Raw genomic sequence first — 23,609 nt, forward strand, 5'->3', positions numbered from 1 at the left:
TGACCCACTTGAATCACAAGTTATTCTAAATGTTTAGATGCAGGCTTAAAGTAAGATTATTCCTCTAATAGTTGGAGTAGATGTTACATAAATAAATATCATGGTGGGCTCACTAAAAATTAAAGTCTTGTACATTTTATATAATGGTATAAAGGTAGGAGTGTTAACAAAAAGAAACACACTTAGCATGTGAATCGGCTCTTGATTTTGATAAGGCTTACTATAATATTTAGGTAAGATCCATTCTAGCCATTAGTTATTTAGTACCACATGAGGCTTAAATGCAAAAAATCAAGTTGATTTGTGATTTTGGTGGGCCGCACCAAAGTAAATAGTTAGGACATGGACACTCACCGTTGATTTTCTCAAACCTACCATGATAATTACATGAAATCAACACCAATCATTAGATTTCATATTGTGTCTAAAAAATCATAACTATCTATGATCAATGTGGACACACTAATGAAAACAATTTGGAGGGTAGGTGTTGCCATATATGCTGCTTCAATCACATGATTCACTTGAACTACAAATGCGGCCGATTTTTTGGCTCTTGGCCTTGCATGCAATGACATACCTAGTGGTGGGGCCCACCAAAACCACCTACGTAGTGGAATATGATGATTATACCTATCAATGAGGGGACTTTTCACAAACCTTTTTTTAAAGTATCTGAATGTAAATTTCATATTAATTAGGTAGTTTTTTATATTTCTTTTAATTTATTTTATTCTTTAAACGTCCATGTCAGTTCAGCTTTTCCTCGGTGGACATTCCCAATTTCAGCTGTTCCTGTGTCATTGCATGGGTTTTTTCATGGACAGTTATACCAGACAGAGGCCTTGAATGACGCTTGATACATAGGTACTTAGAAATGGTACACGCGTCATACATCTACTTAAGTTATACCGACTAAAATGTGAAAATTACTGTTGTTATAAAGTCACTGTCCCAAATCCAATTTTGTGAACGGTCCTGAACTGTGATCCGTGGACACTTTGTTTGTTGAAATAGGATCGTTAGATATCTTTTATTTTTAGCCGTCCAATAAATATCTACCAATCTGACAGTTAATTAATAAAATATGGCCTGCTTTTGGTTCAAGATACATCCAAGCGTGAATTCATAGTTTGGACGGTTTAATTTGACTTACATGTCAGGCACGTGATTTCTAAATAGTTTATAAGTGCCTGTGTATCGTCCATCACACTCCGCCAGAATATCAAAGGTTTTTTTGACCTTTCTGTCTTTTATATATATATATATATATATATAAGTGCCGGGCATAATATCTGTAATAAGATGGCGGGCATAAATATCTGAACTAGATTCGGTGAGGCTGCGGAACCATCGGTTTCGGTGGGGCCTAATGTGGTGAGATTTGATTAGGCCATTCGCCTGTTCTGAGAGAGACTCCGGTGAGATACGACCTTGGGACCATCAATGTGAGTGGGACCGTGACAATGGGCCCACCTCAATGTTAGGGCTCAAAAGTGAAGCAGATCCGTGCATGAGGTTAACCACACTGTAGGAAATTGTGGTGAATAGCCATTAACAACTTTTTGTGGGCCATAAAAGTTTTGGATTAAGTTGATGATTGTGTTTTCCCTTCATTTAGGTATGTGTGACCTTATCAACAAATTGGATGGTAAATAAACATTACGTTAGAGTTGAGGATGTTTTATGGGCATTCATTGATCATCATTTCTTATGGTGTGGTCCACTTGAGATTTGGATCTACTTCACATTTGGCCCATGCTATAAAATAATTTTACAAAACAGATGGGTGATGTAGATATACAATGCATACATCAAGTTCGTATCACGGTTAGGATCCCACTCATATTACTAGTTCAAAAATTGCAACCATGTGGCTGTTGGGTGCTATTTTTGGAATTGAGTGTACGCGGACGTGCTAAAATTGAAATTATGGCTTCGATTCAAACCGAATAACAATGACGCTAAGCGCTAAGATAGGTAGACATGTGGTGTCTGACCGAGATCTGGTAAGATTGTTCGCCTATTCAATTACTCGCTCAATGTGTAAAAATTGAATGATGCAATATTCAGAGGGTGGGGTTCATCATTTGATGATGAGTTGCACCTTTAACTTTCATAGGAAATAATTTGTCAACACAGATAAATGAAATAGAAAAAGAGCTTTTTATAGTCGGTTATGAAAAACAGTTGCAAAACATATTTTTGATTGAGGAACCGAATACAGCATACGAGCTTAGACTCAAATTACAGCTAAAGATTACAAGCTACTTGGTTAACGCTACAGATTATACTACAGCATGTAATAGTATATTGAAAAATAAAATATTATACCAAAAAATATAATTAACTGACAAAAAAAGTAAAGAATTACATTATGGAATATAAATTAACATATACTTGAAAAGTATAATTTGAAAATTAGATTTAATTTGTTTGGGTTGGTATGAGACAATTTTTTTTTCTTACATTCTTCTTCTATTTATAACTTTGATGTAGTCATCTAGATCATTCTCACGACAGTTACCATAGCTATTCGGCACTACTTGAACTCCCATTTTTCTCATCTCGCGACTTGTAACAACCCTAAATTTTGGTACATTATAAAAAAGCTAAATTAAATATTTTAAGATTTTATTTTTAAATAAAAAATAAAAACAAGTTAATAGTTGAGTTGGTAGCGAAATTTTTAATTGAGAGAAAGGTTTAGGGATTGATTTTTGATATAGTAATAATAAATTTTTTATTAAATATCATCAAAAAATTCAAATTCAGGATAAGGGAGGATGTGCCCATCCTATCTTATGAAAATTTTCTTTAAAAAGGGATAAGCCTTAAAATATAAAGGAATCTTAGATTTTTGCGCAAGTGTTGGTATCACTTGACGTATAAGGTCGAGATGGGCCATCAGTGTATGTGTGGTTAGATCCACATCATCCATCTAATATGTAGAGGCAAAACATGATAATACCTCAAGAATCTGGATGATCCAATCATCCGATGGGCCACTCCGATTAATTATTTGACATTCAATTTCATGATCTTAAAAAGAAAATTCAAATCTTGATAATTAAATTTACATAAACATATAATTTTAATTATTTGATTATTTTAGATTTGGTCACCTAGAATGTTAATCAAAGGTAGATCCCACCATGTAATACAAATAAATGAATAATAATATCATTGATATAATTGATAGGACCCCGGAATTCAAATCAACTAATTACATTGCAGAGTTAATACTACTAAACTCAGGTGAGTAACCCAACTTGTTTCATAATTCATTAAAATTAAAATAAATCATTATGATTGTTTGATTTATTTACTGGTTTGAATATTTTGATATGATAATTGTACGATAAATTTATATGTGAATATTTTAATCAAGAAACTATGCCAAATATGAAAAATATGCATTTACATATCATCATTCATTCATTGCATTGCATAATGCATGGTCGATCCTAGAGGCCCTCCCTGGAAGAAATGTCGATCCTGATAAAACGTTATCAGATGCGGGCTATGCCCAAGCCAAGCGAAAGGTGGAAGCCTACTCAACGGGTGGATGCAGGTTGACGACCTCCAACCCAAGCAGATGGACGATCATCACATCTGATGCATTCATACATCATTTTATATTCATATCATTGTACATATATTTATGTATTATTTTAATTGCTATGATTATGAACCATGCTGGGTTATATCACTAAGTCTGGTCAGCTTACATTTTTATTGATGGAAAAACCGTACAGAGGAGCTATTAGCAGATGATGTGACGCAAGAACCGGAAGGATCTACTGTACCTGAACACGACCCATCTGAAACATGGGCATACTTACCGGAAGATAAAGTGGCGGCATTAGACAACTTTTGATTATATGTTTTATTTTATTAGCATAGTTTGATAATGCATACTAGTATTTATTTTGAAACTTTAAGCAATTATTTAAATTTATTTCTTTGAAATAATGTTAGCATGGAATAAATATCATTATAGTATAATGGTATAATAAGTGAATGATTTTAAGGTTCATTTTATTTTAAGGGTCGTCAAGATTTATAGATGTTTAGTTAATTGGTACTAAGTGTTATGTATGTGTGATTGAGATTATAGTAGACCTTATATTGAATATTATTATCATCTCTGATTAAATCGATTAAGGAATTAAATTAGTACACTTTGTATACGAGTTACGAACAGAAACTCGAGTCTAAGAGTGCACGCTCTGTACTCGAATTTTGAGGCGTGACACTACCTGTCCTGTAAATGTTCGTACAATTATTCTTTCATCGGTGGCTTAAGCAATATACAACACTATCTGATATACTCAGGCTATAGTTATCAAGAAATCTTTTTCATATATATTCGTAAATATTTAAATGCATCATGCATATCCATACATCCATACAGATCACACGCAACTCCTTTTGATTAGTTATAATAAAAAATGGCACAGATCACACGCAACTCCTCTTGATTAGTTATAATAAAAAATGGCGACAATGAGGATGGATGGTGGCTACCTTGCATTGCAAGTTGAGAACAAATTCGGTTAGGCTCGCCCTGGTGAGAATTGACTGGTCGAGCTCCCTTTGATGTCAGCGGATTATGGCTAGTCATACAAACATCCTTTGAGCGGCTTTCTTAATCTCTAACAGCAGCACAGGGACCATCAAATCCCAATTGAGTCTTGCTAAATCCAAGCGTGTTTGAAAGTCACCCACATAACATAAGGTTTAGCCGATCAAATTTGGCCATTGACGGATGTCATTGGAATCCGTGCTCCCTAACCTCACCAAATCTGGTCCGTTAGATATCATCTTCGGTGTGGAACGGAATCCTCTAAAAGAAAGGCCACATTTAGAGCCCGCAACAACTCAGCACCGTGGCCCACCCTGACGCGTGTGACACACACTCCGACAATCAGTTACACTTAACCTGATTTAATAAATTAGACTTATTTAAAACTCAGATGGGCCATGCCAAAGGGAATAGACCAACATGATGTTTATATACCATCCAAACCGTTCATCAGGTGAGTCCATCATAACACAGAGACATCTAAAATATCAGCCAGATGTACAACTTAGGTGGGCCACATCAAGGATTCAGGCATGCATGTACTCCGTCCATCCGTTTTTCCAGATTATTTCATGGCATTAAAGTAAAAATGAAGCAGATCCAATTATCAGGTAGACCATAGTATAAGAAACAGTGGTGATTGACCATTAATGGGCCACAAGTTTTGAAACGTGCTGATATTTATTATTATTTTTTTCCCTTCATCCAGTCTTATTTGACCTTATCAACAGGTTGGATGGTAAATAAACACTAAGGAAACATCAAGGTGCACCCTAAGAAGTTTTTAATAGTAGGATTGTCCATCATCACTTTTTCTTATGGTATGGTCCACCTGATAATTGGATCTACTTCATTTTTTGGATAACACCTTAAAATGATCTGGAAAAATAGATGGACGGTGTGGATACATAATACATACATCAATGTGACCCCAGGGTAAGGGCGGCACGGTCTTGGGTGGGTCTCACCCAATCCGCTCCTCCGTTCAATGGCCCGCCTAACGGGTCACGTCCGTTTTCAAGTCATTTTCAGGCCTCTTTCTTAGCCACAGGTTTGAGCTGTATTTAATTATGCTATGGCAGGTCAGAAGATGTTTCCCGCGGGACACGGAACCTGATTGCCTCAGCACCCGACACAGAGGTATCCCTGTACCACAACGTGTCCCAAGTTCTGTGGGCCCACCGTCATCTATATGTTTTATCCACGCCGTCCATCCGTTTTTTCAGCTCATTTTAAAGCATTAACCCAAAAATAATGCAGATACAAAAATCAAGTGACCACATCAAAGAAACAGTGGGGATTGAACGCCCAATGTTGAAAACTTTTTAGAAGCCACCTTGATGTTTTATTTTCCATCGAACCTGTTCATAAGGTCACACAAATGTTGATGAAGGGAAAACACAAATATAAGCTTGATCCAACACTTCTATAGCCCTCAAAAAGCTTTCAACACTAGGCGTTTGATCCCCATCTTTTTCTTTGGTGTGGTCCACTTGATCTTTGGATATTCATGATTTTTGGGATTGTGTTTTAAAATGAGCTGGTAAAACGGATGAACGGCCAGGATAAAACACACGCACCACGACAGGACCCACAAAGCTTGGGCCAGGTCGTGGCAGGGGATATCCTTGTGGGGCACGGGACACGTGCCAATGTGACATACGTGTGAGATAACCGCGTCATTCATGACGTGCGTCGAACCGTGAATACGACGTGGCTCATAAATTGGGCCAATAGGCTCATCAGGCACTATGGACGCTTAGAAAGAAAATCAACATTCACCAGTGGCCCGTCGTCACCGTATATATACAGCCGACCTGATAGTACACCCCAGCCCGTCTTTAGCACCGAACGGGCAGTTTTGTGGGCCCGCCCACTGTGATCTATCTGTTTGTCCACGCCGTCCATTCCTCCTCTCGGATCATTTTAAGCTACGTGCACAAAAATGAGGCAGATCCAATGCTCAAGTGGACCACACCAAGATAATAAGCTTGATTGCATTAGATGCACCAAGCATTAAATGTCAGTTGCATTAAATGCAAGATGACTGTCATATGTGGTGTGGTCCACTTGAGCGTTGGATCCGTCTAATTTTTGTCCTTTTGCCTTAAAATGATTCGATAGGATGCATAGAGGGCGTAGATAAACCGATAGATCATAGTGGGCCCGCCCACAGAACTACCCGTTAGTGGCTAAAGACGGGCCGGGGTAGGACGCAATCCACGTCCGACCTGTTGGTTGACCAACGTGGCTTTTGTTCATCTATGGCACGTGTCTTTCACACGTGCCAAGTGGCACATATCCCTGTCTTTCTCCCCTTCAATCTCACGCCCACTCCCCAATTTTGCACATCTCAATATTTGAAGGTGATCAAACTGTGGGTCCCACCTCCATCTAGTGGTGGTGGGGCCAGTTTGGTGTTCACCACATATCATGCGAGAACGTGTGTGGGCCCCACCTCTCCGTCAGATTCTGACGGTGGTCATTTTGAAGATGCCGAAAAGATATGGTCCGAACCGAAAAAGAGAAAAGGATATGGTGGTCGCGGTGCTATCGGAAGCGGACTGTGTCCTCCCCACACCTGGATGCATTGAATGCTTAATGCGCCCAGACAGGGCTCTGTGGGGGCCACTGTGATGTAAGGACTTTATCTACGCCATCCATTATTATTATTTAGATCATTTAAGGGTATGTGTCAAAATTTTAGGCAGATCCAATGCACAAGTGGACCACACCACAGGAAGCAACGGTGATAATAAATCTCACCGTTGAAACCTTCCTAGGGGCCATGGTGATGATTATTTGCCATTCAATCTGTTGGTAAGGTCATATAGACCTGGATGAATGGAAAAACAAATATCAGATTGATCCAAAACTTCTGCCGCTCACAAGAAGATTTTAATGGTTAGAGTTCAATCCCAACTGTATGGTCCACTTGAGCCTTGGATCTGTCTCATTTTTGGGTTCATATCCCATAATGAAATGTAAAAATGGATGAATAGCGTGAATAAAACTCATACATTACAGGGGACTCAACAGAGCCTGCCTGGACGGATTACTGTCCAGGCAGGAGCAGGACGCAATCTGCTTCCGTTGCAATCAGACCAGTGGGACCCACGATGTTGGTATGCAACCTATTCACTGTCTGGGACTGGAATCATAAATGCTCGCTACTTTTGGACCGTCGAGATCTTGGATGGAACAAAACCTAAACAGCACAGTTATCAGGCAATCTCAACCTTCAATTATTCCGGCCCACCTTCCATCTACATTTTGGCCCCTGATTTAGAAGCTCTGCTTGGCCCAAGTTTTTTTTTTTAAAATAATAATAATAATAATAATAAAATCCCACATTCGACTTCCCTTGATATCCGACTGAGTCGACTCAAAGGCTCAACTAGAGACTGGACTCAACCCAGTATTTAATAATCAAACGGGCCAATCCGAACCCTGGTGACGTCCAGCTGTATTTTGGAATACACACACACACTTAGTGCGTGTGTATGTGTAAATATATATGTGTATATACATACATATATATATTTACACACACACATATATACATATGGAATCTAAGTAAAAGTTGGGCCCAGAGATTTCATGGGATGTTGCATCACATGGACCATTCAGATTTTGGAATCACACCACATGTGATGAGTTCTTTTATATATATATATATATATATATATATATATATATATATATATATATATATATATATGCCATGACATGCATGGTTAATGGGCGTAAATGTGAGATTTGGGTGTTAATGGGCTGGGCGATCTTTTATTATTTTTATTTTATTTTATTTTTTAGGCACACACCCTCACACTCACACACTACAATAGCCTGGCCGGCTTAAACCTGTAGCTTCAGCCCCTAAACTTGGCTCAATGGCTGGGAGCTGGCTCAAAAATTTAGGCCAGGTATGAGGTTGGGCTTGTTTAAAAATAGATAGAGGTGGCTAATATTGTAGATTGACCCATTGAAGTTGAAAGATCCAAAGTGGGAAAGCCTTGGGTGAAGTTTTACAAAATAGTGAATCATTAATATGCTATTTACATTCCAGTATTTTTAATTTAAGTTTTTCATTAAACTACCTCATTAATGAAGTTTTTTCAAATGGGTGCCTTTCTTAGTTTTCTCTAACATCCATTAGTTTGAGGAATGATTTTTTTCTAATATGATGAAAATGCCCACCAATAAATAAGGTTGGTTAATAAAAAGGTAATTGGATGCTAATATGTGTTATTACCAAATAAAAAATAAAAAATCTTTTGAGGCTGATTGCATAGCAATAGGGAGGTAGTTACTCGTTGGTATTATGTGGGACCCACCATGATCATGTATCAATGCAGTCCATCTATTTTTTCCTAATCATTTTAGGGTATGAGCCCAATAATGAGTCAGAACCAAATCCCAGGTGAACCACGCTAACTCTTACTGTCGAATATTTTGTTGCACGGAAGTTTTGGATAAGTTGATATTTGTGTTTTCCCTTCATTCATATAAACATTTAAGTAGGCTCTAGAAAGTTTTTAATGATAGACATTGGTCCACCTATGATTTTAATTTGCCTCATTTTTGGACTCATGTCCTGAAATAAGATGGACAAATGGATGTGCAAAGTGGATAAAATACAGACATTTGGTGGGGACCGCAGGGCTTTGACACCAGACAAACTCCATCCATGTTTGTTGCCTCTCAAAATGAAAAGATACCACCTAAATAACTCTACTATAAACGTCTGCACAGGTGGGCCAATCTGAAAGCAGCCATCTTACAGATCACACTACTGATGGATTCCAAACAATCCCAACCATCTAATCAACAATTTTCTTTTTCTTATAGATTTTTTTACCACCACAGACGTAAAAGAACCACCTAAATGCTCATGTCATGACATGCTAATGCTTTTGTTAAAGCTAAAAAAAGCACATATTAGTGCGTGCTTGAAGAGATAGAACCCGATTCTAATTCGAGCCTACCACCTTCTCATTAATCCTCCTATATATAACACAAACAATATTCTCGTCCACCATGCTCCTTATTAGTCTCCACTTCGGTAATTTCCTCCTCTTTTCCTTCCCAACAATCAGAGGAATTCAACATGGTATGAAACTTCAATCTTATGTTTTATACAGCTTCTTGTCTTGGGTGTATCACTTAAAAGTCTTGCATCAGAAAAAAAAATCCTCACGTGTATCAAATGGACACGTGCAATATCCAAGCTGTCTATCAGTTGGGTCGTACCATATAGATGTTTTCATCCCAAGAATCAAGCTGGTCCACTCATTAGGTGAGCCACTACATTGTAAACAAGTGGACACACTCATAAGCTGTGGATCAACCGGTTAGTGGACCAACCTGGTTACTGGGCCAGCACATCATTACTGTGTGATCCTCATATAGATAGATTGGATCTCTTGCCCATGGGCTATGCTAACACATGTAGTGGTGTTTAATTCATGGTATTGAGACTGTTTGGGAGCCGACTCTCTCTCTCCCCCCCACAATTCAGTAATCCATTAACTCTTTATTTGTTTCTAGCTTATATTTAGCATTGTATGCTAACTTGTATTTGTGCTCTTAGATAGCGTTTGGGCACGCACTCTTATTAAATTGTATTTGAGTTTTAAATAGTATTTGACAACTTTGCAATTGGAAGTCGCTCCCAGGTGGTAAACATGCCTAAGCATGCATTGTGAAATTGGATTTGCTAGACATGTTTCCATATAGAGAATCATCGGGCCCATATACATGAGAAATTTCATTTTCTATTTTGAAGTTTTTTTTTTTTTTTCTCTATGTATTTCTCGTACACATGAGTAAATGATCCAATGGTCTTTATTTCTTATTGATTAATGAAGATTTATAGATACCGGGCCAGGGCGACTTGGAACTGAGGTCCAAGAATGGCCTAGACCACTTACTTTTCATGTGCCCACACAGGCCAAATTAGTCATCAGATGAACTCATCAAGTAATGTATTCTTGTGCCACCATCAACTTTTAAGTACCCTACATTTGTTACATGTGTAAATGTGCCACATGGTCCACAATTCATTTTTACTTATGTTTGAGGGTGTTCGACAAGTAATGAATAGCCTTAAAGGCATATTTCAATACATGGAATCCACATGGAAATGAAAATGATTTTTAACTAACAAGATAATCGACTGCTTGGATGCATGGATTCCACAAACTAATTATTATTTTTATCCTTAGAGAGAACAACGTATCACAAGAAATAAGGTAATTGTCTTGCAATGAATTTTGAGGGCACTCACTATCTATAGTGATCATATGAAAATTTTCATTAGATGGTTTTTCCTTTATCAATAGAATACACATATCCAAACACGCCCTAAATATGTGAGGCTATTACGTTGACTATTTAAGTAGAAAAGAAGCCATTAGCAAATTAAAAGGACCATTAAAGGGAGATGACTGACCAATGAACCTTTCTCATCGAATATGTATGGATACCATTAGCATTCCCCTTTCAAGTAATTGTGGCCAACATCATATCATCTTTTTTTTAGGTTACGCTACCAATGGTGGGGCCCACCTGATGAATGACTCAGATCCTGCACAAACTTTTTTTATTTAAACATGTTAATTATCATTTTGAAGAGTTTCTATAAATAACTATTTAAATAATAATGTATTCGTAAATACCTAAATATAATAATACACTATGCAAATAACCATGTTTTTAATCCATGATTATTGCAAATATCCACTTTGGATTAGTTTTTTAAACGTCTGTTAACTTTATTTACATATTTTAAGAAAATGACTAAACTACCCTATCCTAAAACCTTTTTCCTCCATGTAAAACTTCAAAAAAAAAAACAAAAAAAAGCAAATAGTTCCATTTGAAGGGGAATTAAGGGATTTAAGTTCTTTCCGTGAGGGATATATATATATATATATATATATATATACACACACACACACAACACACACACACACACACACGAATGCTCAGCTGCGAGTCGGTTCTCATGGAACTCGTGCTAACTTTTTTGGGATCTCGTCATACGTGATATGACTCTAAAATCTGAACGGTCTATGTGAAGCAGCACCTCATGAAACCCCAAACTTAATTTTTCCTTTGATACAAAACTTTGATGGGCCATGCAAAATGAAAACAGTTTCCTCCACTGATTTGCATTTATCTTTGATATGGCCCACCAGAATTTTAAATCAAGGTAAAAATTTGTCCTTTATGGTTTCATGGGATCCCTCATCACATGGACCGTTCGAATTATAAGACCATGACACGTGTGAAAAGGTGCACACGTGCATAGGTGCGCAGGTGGCATGACCCATATATAAATGGATGATTTTGTAGTTTTACTTTTTTTGGGGTGTTTTTGCGTGTAGGATGCTGAAACGAAGACAGCTGGGTCAAAAAAGTTAATAAAAGTGGGCCTGTGGGGGGGCCATGGAGGGAGCGGTTGGGATGATGGAAGTTTCCATGGGGTCAGAGAAATAACCCTTGTTTATGACCGTTGCATTGATTCCATCCGAGTCGAATACGACAAGAACGGGAAGAGCGTTTGGGGAGAGAAACATGGAGGAAATGGGGGGAATTACACTGCCCATGTAAGCAACACAAAACGCTTGCTCTTTCTCATTGTTTTCCAGGCATGTGGAGCCCATGGTTTGATCATCCAAATCATTGATCTTGGGACCACTCACCCGATTGGGTTGCATTGAAGATCCTGAACCTTCGATGTCTATCTACAATACGATTCAGTGATCTGAACCGTTGATATGATGGGCGTCACTGTGCATGGCCCATAAACATCTCGTGCATCAAGACATGAATAGTGTATTGATGCACCAGGCCGTGATGTGTCCCTAGGTTTCGTGATCGAAACCTTTGATATGATGGATCCACTTGGATGCTAGACTCCCTTTAATTTTCTAAGATTGAACCATCCGAACCCTCCAATGGCTAACAAAGACAGATGAAAATATCTACGGATTGGATGGGTAGGATCTTCCAGTTTGGACGACTGTTGCACAACCCCATCTACAGATAAATCCTTCAAATCAACGGTCCAGATCATCAAATCATGGGACCCATTTGTACATAATTAGCACAGGGAACATAATTTATATCCTAATGCATCAAAACTCAATGATTCCTGTACAATGATGCCATACACATGGCACATCAGTGCAAGATCTCGATCATTGATTTGGAGGCCATACCATGACACATGATGCATTCATCATCAGCCCAACAATTCTCAGCGTCTGATTGAAGGAATATTGTCTGTGGTCCACCAGACCATCATTAGTTAATCCAAGAACTGAACATGTCTACCTATTTGGTACATTTCAGATAAAACCGCAGTACCCAGAGGAGTTCCTGACGGCCATAAGCGGTCACTACAGCCCAGTAGTGAGCGGCGGGACGCCTGTGATCCGATCGCTCACGTTCAAGAGCAACAAGAAGACCTTCGGGCCTTATGGGATCGAGGAAGGAACGCCGTTCGCATACCAGATCGAGGAAGGCCGGATCGTGGGGTTTAGAGGAAGGAGCGGATGGTACCTGGACGCGATCAGCATCCAGCTGTCCCGCCATACATCAGCATCATCCATCTGGGGCATTTTCCAACGGAAGATCAAGAAACTTGGGGCCATGACTGCAAAATCCATGAGATGTGATAACAATGATGAACATGAATCACATGCCCATGGCCACTTAAAATGATTCCATGGATGGCATTTTCAGGGCTTTAGCTTTCTGGATTTTAATGTTTTAAGTCTGGTTTGCAAGTTAGGTGGTGTGAGGAATGCTGTATTGCATGTGTTTTAATTACAGTGTGTGTCATACATGTTTTATTGTGTTTAATTAAATATGCATACATGTATCATCCATAAAATACATGAACTTTCATAATGATAAATACATATATCTACTGAAAGATGCATCCATTCATAATCATACATACATTCATTCACAAAAGGATACATGTACATATCGAAAGTCAGCTAAAACTTGCATACACACAACTTTAGTTTATTTGGAGAGCACAGAGAATGGACTCTCTTCACTCTCCTCTTTGAATTCCTCTTCTTTTTCCAGTAATGGCTTTTTTTTAAAATTTTAAAGATAATCCATTTTCTTGATAGTGTAAACCAATGATAAACACTGTTTCAATACTAAGATATTAGATAGGGTCTTTGCCGATAATCACCAATGCATGCAATGACTTTGTTATTCTGTTAAAAAAACATACAAGCACGCTAGCCCACAATAATTTTTCAGTTGTTGTCTGCTGCTTCAAAATGACTATAAATTCAAATGCGCTAGCGTGTTTTATCTTAGTAATAAGCTTTGAAGTCATATTGAAAAACAGAAGTCTTGACTCGGTTGAATTCCAAGAACATTATACAAGAGTCCTATTGCACTATTGGAAAACATGAAACTGTTTTCAGGAAGTGACATTGCACCGTACCTCTCAACCAAAATTCTTCAAGTGGGTTATTCACTGAATGAGAAATCAACCCTGCTATTAGTTATTTGTTTTGTATTTTTACTTTGAAAAACTATGATTTTGTGATGTGTAAGCTTCGTGGATTTATATTGAAGAGAGATGACCAGTGTTTCTATAGCACTAGTAGTACTCCTAGTTGAATTGGGATATCTAGCCAGTCCAATCCATTAATCTAAACTATACAATAGGTTTAAGACACATTTCATAGGCAACCATGCAAACACCAAGCAGAATATTTGACAAATATGAAACATTCAACCAATGATCTTGAATATGGTCAGTCAAGATAAGTTATACAAAATAGGTTCCTTCATTAAGTTGATCCTTCTACTTGTTAAGGCCTATCATGGATTGCTAATGATTAGAAAGAACAAATCTTGTTAGGCAACCATAACCTGTTCATCCATAGCTTCGAAAATGACTTGTTATAGAAATTAAGGCCAAATCGATGATGGTTTCAGTCACCCATTCAATATATAAAAAATTTATAGCCTTAAAAAAACATTTTCTGGACTTAATGGACATTTTGGATCGATCAAATGGACTGTCAACCAGAGCATTTCTCTATATTGACTTTCTGGCACCGTCTAAAAAATGGTGTTTCATCTCAATACAGACTTAAAGCAGGGTTTAAAGCCTCGGCAACCTGAATTGTCTTTTTCAGCTATGAGTTAAAGTTAGAATTTATTAAAATTTGGACCACTTAGTATTTTCTTGTTAGCTATTCGCTTGATAGGCATTCATTAGAATTGCTTGATCAGTGTGAATTTAGAGATAAGTTTGATTGGTGGGGACAACTATAACGCTATGCCACATATGAGGAAGATGAGTAACATATTTAAATTGGAGAAAACAAAAAATAAGAGTGTCAATGTGATGAACAATAATTAATTAATTATTAGCGTTATGAATATAGTATTCCATTCCAAACACAACCAAATCCTTGAATAATTATAAGTTTTATTGAAATAAATTTCAATCTCAAAACAATGTTCTTTAATAAAGCGTCCATAATTTCCTAGACAATAGCAATTAGAAATCAAACTATCCCAACACATAGAAAGAAAAAGTATAATTTTCTAAAAAAAATTAATAATGTTAATCATCCAAAGTGCTAATAAAAGATATTTGCATGATCGGACTACTCCGGCTCAGTATTAGAAATGTTAAATCAAATAGGGTGAGCACAACAGCCTAGTGACATCATTTCATTCTCAAGTATGAAAGTTTCAAATTTATATATGGATAAGCTCAACATGTTAAACAGAAATCAAAAGAGAATATATGACACGGTTTGAAAACTCATCTTAAGCCAAGATCCAAAAAATGAAGCAAATTCAAATCTTAGGCGAAGAATGCCTAAGAACCCGTGGTGATTTAATTTCCACCATTAAAAACTTTACGACGGCCACCACAATGTTTATTTGTCATCCAGCCTGGTGATAAGGTCTAGAAAAGAGAGCACACAAATATCAGCTTGATCCAAAACTTTTGTGGTCCACGAAAAGTTTTCAATGGCCGATTACCATTATTTCCTGAATTATGGTCCATATGAGATATGGATTTACTTCATTTTTAGAACTACGCTTTCAAATGAGTTTTCAAAACAGATGAACGGCATAGATATAAGACAAATACATCACAGTGGGCCCCATGGTAAGGGATTCCACCCACATCGATGGATCAACCGATCCACCGAAGCCGTGCCCGAACATATTACTTGTTTTGAGGAACGGGAAAGAAACGGACACCCCAACCGCCTTGAATTTTTACGGGCCACCCATGATATGTGGGTGTAGGAGGCGGTATAGCTAGCGACCCCAACAATATCCAGCTAGCTATTGCCAAAGCTCTGTGGGCCCTATCATGATGAATGTGTTTTATCCGCACGGACCATCTAATTTTGAAATTATTTTAGGGCGTGAGTCCAAAAATGAGGTCGATCCAAATCTCAAGCGAATTACACCAGAGGAAACAATATGAATTGAACCCTTGCCATTTAAAAAATGTGTTTTACATTCATCGGATCTGTTTGACTTTATCAACAGGTTTGGATCTGCCTCATTTTTTGGGTTCATGCCTTAAAATAAGATGAAAAATATAAATGGATGGTGTGATAAACACACACACACACACATATATATATATATAGGTCGAGCTGTGTGGGCCCTCAAACATCTACCCCATCAGTCAGATGCACCATTCCATAGTGGGCCTAGGGCTTATAAATCAAGTCAATCGGTGGCTTATGTGGGCCACACGACATACAAAAGTTGAGAGAGGTTATCCTCCATTAAAATATTCATAATTATTTTTTGGGCCGACCGAGATGTGGTTCACAAATCCAAACCATCCATTATGTGCGTCCCACTTGGATTAGGGGTAAGACCAAGTTTCAGACGCATCCAAATTTCAGGTGGGCCCCACCAATTGCTTTTATATGTTTTAGGCATGTCTTCACAAGATTTTAGATGGTACACCTAAGTTGTGCATACGGCTGATTTTTGGGATATATCATAATTTAAAGGGTACCCATCAAATGCACGTGTTGATGTTTGACGTACATCATGGTGGGGCCCACACAGCTCGACCTAATAGAACCTTTTCATATATATATATATATATATATATATATATATATATATATATATCATAGTGGCCCCCACAAAGCTTTGACACCAGCTAGCTGCCTGGTGCTGGGATCACTAGCCAAACCGCGTCCGTGTGTTACCCCTGGAACCCTCTGACTGCAGCCCTCCTTCTCAATCTCTCTCTCTCTCTCCGCGTTTCAATGTCTATACCCGGTAGCTGGCAGCTTTCAAATTGAAAATGAAATGACACCCATCTCAACAACTCCACAAGTGGGGCGGTCCAAAAGCGGCTATCTAACAGACCACACCACTGATGGATTAATCAAAACAATCCCAACCATCCAATCAATACAATCTTTTTTCTTATAGATTTTTAACCACCGCTGGGCTTAAAAGATCTACCCAAATGCTACATGCTAATGCTTTTGTGAAAGCTTCAAAAAAAAAAGAAGCATATATTGGTAGTGCGTGCTTGAAGAAATAGAACCCGATTCTAATTCGAGTCTGCCGCCTTCTCATTCCTTCCATAGATAAACGGTATTCTCGTCCACCATTTTCTAAGGGCTCCAGTCTCCATTGCAGTAATTCCCTCCGCTTCTCCTTACCATCCATAAGAGGAATTGAATATGGTATGAAATTTAAATCCTATGTTTTATATAGCATCTTGTCATGGGTGCACATATCATCTAACAGTCTTGCATGAGAGAAGAAATCCCCAAGTGTATCAAATAGATGTGTGCAGTATCCAAGCTGTCTATCAGTTGGGTCTCACCTTATAGATGTTCTCACCCAAGAATCAAGTTGGTCCACTCATTAGGTGGGCCACTACGTTGTAAACATGTGGACGCCTTTGAAAATTTCACTCATATATTGTGGCTCAACCGATCAATTAGTGGACCAACCTGGTTACTGGGCCAGGACATCATCACGGTATCATGACCCATGTGATGGATAGATTGGATCTTGTGCCTATGGACTATGCCAACACATGTAGTGGCTGAGCCACCTCACACACCTGTTAAATTCTTCGTATTTTCGGTATATATATATATATATTTAAAAATTTAAAAAAAAAAAAAAAACTGAGGTTTTTTTAATATGTGAATTGAGACCGTTTGGGAGCCGATTCTCTCTCTCTTTAATTCAGTAGTCCATTATATTTGTTTGTAGCTTTATATATATATATATATATATATAGAGAGAGAGAGAGAGAGAGAGAGAGAGAGAGAGAGAGAGAGAGAGAGAGAGACTCGGTATTAGCAAAAAAAAAAAACCATTAAAGGGAGATAAGTGGCCAATTCAACCCTTTTACATCTAATATGAAAGGATGCCATTAACATTCCTCTTTCAAGTAATTGGGGAGAACATTATATCATCTTGCTTTTAGGTCATGATACAAATGGTGGGGCCCACCTGTTGAATGACTAAGATCTTGCACAAACTTTCTTCATTTGCATGTGTTAAATATCTTTCACCATTAATTGTATGCAAGTAATCTAACTGGATGATTTTTTTTTTTGTTTGAATTTTTTGGCGTGGCTTTCTGTGTTAGGATACTGAAAAGAAGGCAGGAGGGTCAAAAACGTCAATAAAAGTGGGCATATGGGGAGGCCACGGAGGGACCGGTTGGGATGATGGAAGTTTCCATGGGGTCAGAGAAATAACCCTTATTTATGACCGTTGCATTGATTCCATCCGAGTCGAATACGACAAGAACGGGAAAGAGCGTTTTGGCAGAGAAACATGGAGGAAATGGAGGGAATTACACTGCCCATGTAAGCAACACACAAAACGCTTGCCCTTTCTCATTATTTTCCAGGCATGTGGAGCCCATGGTCTTATCATCCAAACCATTGATCTTGGGGCCACTAACCGGATGGGGATGTCCTGATGTATACCCGCAATATGATTCAATGATCTAAACCATTGATATGATCGGTGTCACTGTGGATGGTCCATAAACATCTCGTGCATCAGGACATGAATCGTATATTGATGGACCAGTCCGTGATGTGTCCCTAGGTTTCGTGATCAAAATCTTTGATATGATGGACCGACTTGGATGCTAGACTCCCTTTAATTTTTTTTTAAACTGAATCATCCAAACACTCCAATTGCTGACAAAGACAGATAAAAATATCTACCGATGAATGGGTAGGATCTTCCAGTTTGGAAGACTGTTGCACAACCCCATCCACAGATAAATCCATCAAATCAACGGTCCAGATCAACAAATCATGTGGCCCACTTGTACAGAGTTAACACAGGGAACATAATTTACATCCTAATGCATCAAGTCTCAATGATTCTTGTACAATGATACCATACACATGACACATCAGTGCAAGATCTCGATCGTTGATTTGGAGGCCATACCATGAATGTACCATGACACATGATGCATTCATCATCAGACCAACAATTCTCACCGTCTGATCGAAGGAATATTGTCCATGGCCCACCAGACCATCATTAGTTGATCCAAGAACTGAAAATGTCTACCTATTTGATACATTTCAGATAAAACTGCAGTACCCAGAGGAGTTCTTGACAGCCATAAGCGGCTACTACAGCCCATTAGTGAGCGGTGGGCCGCCTGTGATCAGATCACTCACTTTCAAGAGCAACAAGAAGACCTTCGGACCTTACGGGGTCGAGGAAGGAACACCGTTCATATATCAGATCGAGGAAGGCCGGATCGTGGGGTTCAGAGGAAGGAGTGGATGGTACCTGGACGCGATCAGCTTCCACCTGTCCGGTAATAGGATGGTATCATCCTTCTGTGACATGGTCCACCAGAAGATCAAGAAACTTGGGGCAATTACCACAAAATCCCTGGGATATCATAACAATGGCCAACATGCATCACATGGCAAAGCCACTTAAAATAATTCCATGGGTAGCATTTTCTGGGTTTTAGCTTTCCAGGATTTTAATGTTTTGGTTTGTAAGTTAGGTTGTGTGAGGTATGCTATCTTACATATGTGTTTTAATTAAAGTGTGCGTCAAACACGTACACGTATCGTTTATGAAATGCATGAATATTTTGTTGATCAAGGTGCCTTTAATGTATGTGTTGGAATAGGATTTTCACAGCTAACATGAGGCTCAGTTCATTGTAAATGAGAGAGAGTATAACATTTGAGCATTGTTTCACAACTGAAAACAGAAAGAAAAATAAAGAAATTGTGATTATCCAAATCACACAGCTCCCGAAATGCAGCTGGGTGATTTACAAACGGGGTCCACCCATATACTGGCACATGGCCTACTCCCAGTAGTGAACTGTTTTGGTTTCCCTTGATCAGCTCAAGGACCGAAAGATCATACGGATGGGATCGTCTGATAAGTGCCATCTTTGATATACAAATCGTTCATGCTAGCACTGTTAATATGGGCAGACCCATCAATTGGGGTCAGCTGCTACACGAATCCTATAGTCCTGTTGAAGAAGAATACAGAACCAGCTTTAGATATCATTGATATCCATTTATTAGGACCTGGCATGACTGGCTTATGTTCTGAAAACCAAACTTTTTAGACTGTCTTATTTTCTCCAATTAGACCCTTGAATATTTGAACATTTCAGGGCGCCTCGTATATACATGAATCTGTGCCATCCATTCCAGGGCCTAGTGTATAGATGAAACCAGTTGATAAAACAAACTGCCACGTGTTAACTCTGTAGAGATGGCTCTCTTCTGGCCCTACAGTAATCTCTCCGTTAAGATTAACAGCCGTTATTTAAACCCTCTTGTTTTTTAGATGGACCCCTTCTCCTTGTTTCCTGCAATTTTCCCACGGAAATTGGATTATTTATTTAGTGGAAATGACCACTAATGGGTCACCATTAGACGATTCTAACCATCCGATCAGTTGCATGTGTGTGTGTGAAACTTATATCTCAGAAACATGTAATCTTAATTATGATATCCGGTATAACTGTTGTACACTATTTCTTACAATTCTGAAAAAGCGAATAGGAGAATGACAGGTGGCGTTGTATGAGGAATAGGAATTGAATAAAAAGATTTTCAAAGATTTAGATTAGAGTACTTTTTGTGAGCTTAAGTTGGCACAAGTTTAGTTAAGTTGGCATAAGTTTAGCTCTACACACAGTAGATGGTTGACGGATTGTTACAGTCAATAAATAAGAAGCGCAATTGAACTGTTTAAGATATAAAAGGTGGCCGAGGGAGGACAACCTTGGCCGACAAAAGTGAAGTAAGCGGCCAATGAGCTTCATAAGTAAAACCATTGTAAAGATAATCGTACTAAAAAAATGATCTAGATAATAGAAAAACCCCACCTTTTGATTATTGCCTAATCGTTATCCAATTTTGCAAGTGGCTAAGTAAGCGACCAATCTTCTTAGATTCTGGGCATATACATTCACATTGGACACATCTACTTATTTTGGCGCTTGGGTTCAAAGTTGATCGGTTTGGATCGAGCCCTTGAATCGATTCTAGCATACCCACATAATTGAAAACAAACCAAGCAACAAACAATAACCACCCTCCAATCCCACGAAATTTAAACAACCATTATGATGCCATGCACATGACAGCACCCTTTCAAGATCCAAGCAGCTATATGGCCAATGTCGAGCTCAAGTTCAACATGCGTTCAAAGTCCATTTTCACATTCACCTCATAAACTCCCCCCCAAAAAAACAAAAAAACATGCAGTATGCTTCAACTTCACCCGTCATTTGGTAAGAGACAATGACAATGTAAATGTGGTGCACGTGTGCACTGATCAAGACCATAGATTTGGTGGGCCAATCCACCCATAACATGGGTTCAGTTCAGATTAACAAGAAGCTCGGTTCATTGCATATGAGAGAAAATATAACATTTGAGCTTTGTTTCACAACTGAAAACAAAAAGGAAAATTAAGAACCTGCGAGAATCCAAATCACACAGCTCCCGAAATCCATAACAAACACAGAAGATCCAAGCAAACAGCCCATTATAAGGACACAATCGGAACTTTCTATAAGAGATTTGGTTGACCTAATCAAAACCATATTCCTATATCACCGTAGCCAAATTCATATCAGAAGCCTGATTTCCTATTCAAGACAAGCTATCAGAAAAATCAATAGAAAATCGGAAATGGCCAAAATATAGCACGATCCATGCATGTATGTGATCACAAGCAACCATAGCAAACTAAATCCAAACCGCAGACATTTCCTCAGCCATAGCAATTAGCATTCTAAATCTTCCAAAACCTACATTGAGAAGGAATAATACATACCTCTAAACCAATTTCACGATGAGAAAAAGGGAAAAAGAAATCATACATGAGAGGAGAACTCCCAGAGAATAAGAGAGTGAACTTCAATGAAGGGGGCATTGTGAGGGAGAAAGAGAAGAATGAGCTACAGTTTGAACCGGGAAAGGCTTTCTTTCCATGGGATGGTGTCCTCACAAGCTTTTAGAAAAAATGCAAATTCCAAGCTGGCATCGAAACTCTTTCTATAGATCAAGATTTCCATCTCTTAATGAAAGACCTGGACCATGGAAAGATCCATTTTCCATGAACGAACTTCATAAAGTGTCATTTCCCATGCATCCAAATGACTCTGAGGGGAAGGGCGTAGTTTAAACAAGCTGCAAAGCGACAAACTAAAGTTCCCTGCATGGCATTAGTGTGAGAGATCCTAGGCATTCATCAGGTGCCCCCTCAGTGAGTATATGTCAGCTTGGGCATTTATCAGGTGGGCTACACATGTACATAGGATGTGACCTGTTATTGGTCATCCTTTTTCAGATTGTAAATTATCATTGATGAGAATCAGATGATTATTTCAAGCTTATGACCATTCAAAAGGGGCTTGAAAGAGGTCACATATCTCATTACACAGTAGTGATTAAAAAAAAAAAAAACTATCGATGCTAATATGAATAAACATGTCATGTTTCTTCCGTAGCAAACACAATCCCATCATTTTGCCAAGTTCCAAACATTAGGACAGAAAATATTGGCGTAGGAACCAGGTGCATCTACTCCCTCGAGAAAGGAAAGACAGACCGTGTGCATGTACAGCCCTCAAAAAGAAGATTGAAGGTAAATGACTGCTGAAAATTCAGATATTGAAATCCTCACTAGATTCCCACCAACCTCTTTAAATGGTAAGATGTAGGGGACCTGTAATCTCTGTGGAAGCGGGCTCCATGAAACCACAGGCATAATAGAAGGTGTGAGTCATAACCTAAAGGTTCACCTAGCACCACACACCTTCGTATACAGAAGGTATGCCAACCTGGCACACGTCATACATGTCCAAGAGGTGCACAAGGTGGGTCCACCATAAAGATGCCTATAAAAAAGATGGATTATTCATTAGGTGGTACATGCAATTTATGTGGATTGTAGCCTGTTTTTTTAACCGTCCATCTATGAGAAACCTGATTTCTAAGGGTAAAAGCAGAGTTGTTTCCTCTTTTTCTTCTTTTTGCAAGAGATGAAGCTTGTTTCCCTTTTCTCATTTTTATGTCCTCAGGCTAACTGATAAAATAACCAACCTACCAATGTCCAAACACATGTAATATGAAGGATTCAAAACAAACGCCAAACAGATATGGGACCATTTGGAAGTGTACTGCCAAACTACCAATGTTCCCTGAGTTGAGTAGACCCATCTGCCTTTGTTCTTGCGGTTGCGGAGACATAGTCGAAACCCCATCATATACGATTAAGCTTCCCCACTTTTTCCACCTCTAATCTCAAGTTGGACAAAGAACAGAATATTTTTCTTATCCAAATTGATTATTCTGAATTCACCCCACCAATCCCATGCACCACAAAAGATGGGAACCTCCAAACCCATCAAATGGGGAACCTATTTCTATGGTGCTGAATCTGCAGTGACACAGATCCATGTCAGCCACTATAACAT

General features: G+C 38.5%; 1 pseudogene; it reads left to right on the forward strand.

The window, feature by feature from the left end:
• The first annotated feature begins 9,637 nt into the window (after positions 1–9,637).
• LOC131224113 (jacalin-related lectin 3-like) lies at positions 9,638–19,756 on the forward strand (annotated as a pseudogene).
• Positions 19,757–23,609: the final 3,853 nt, after the last annotated feature.

The sequence above is a fragment of the Magnolia sinica genome, chromosome 13, assembly GCF_029962835.1.
Source record: "Magnolia sinica isolate HGM2019 chromosome 13, MsV1, whole genome shotgun sequence".
NCBI classification, from domain to species: Eukaryota; Viridiplantae; Streptophyta; class Magnoliopsida; order Magnoliales; family Magnoliaceae; genus Magnolia; species Magnolia sinica.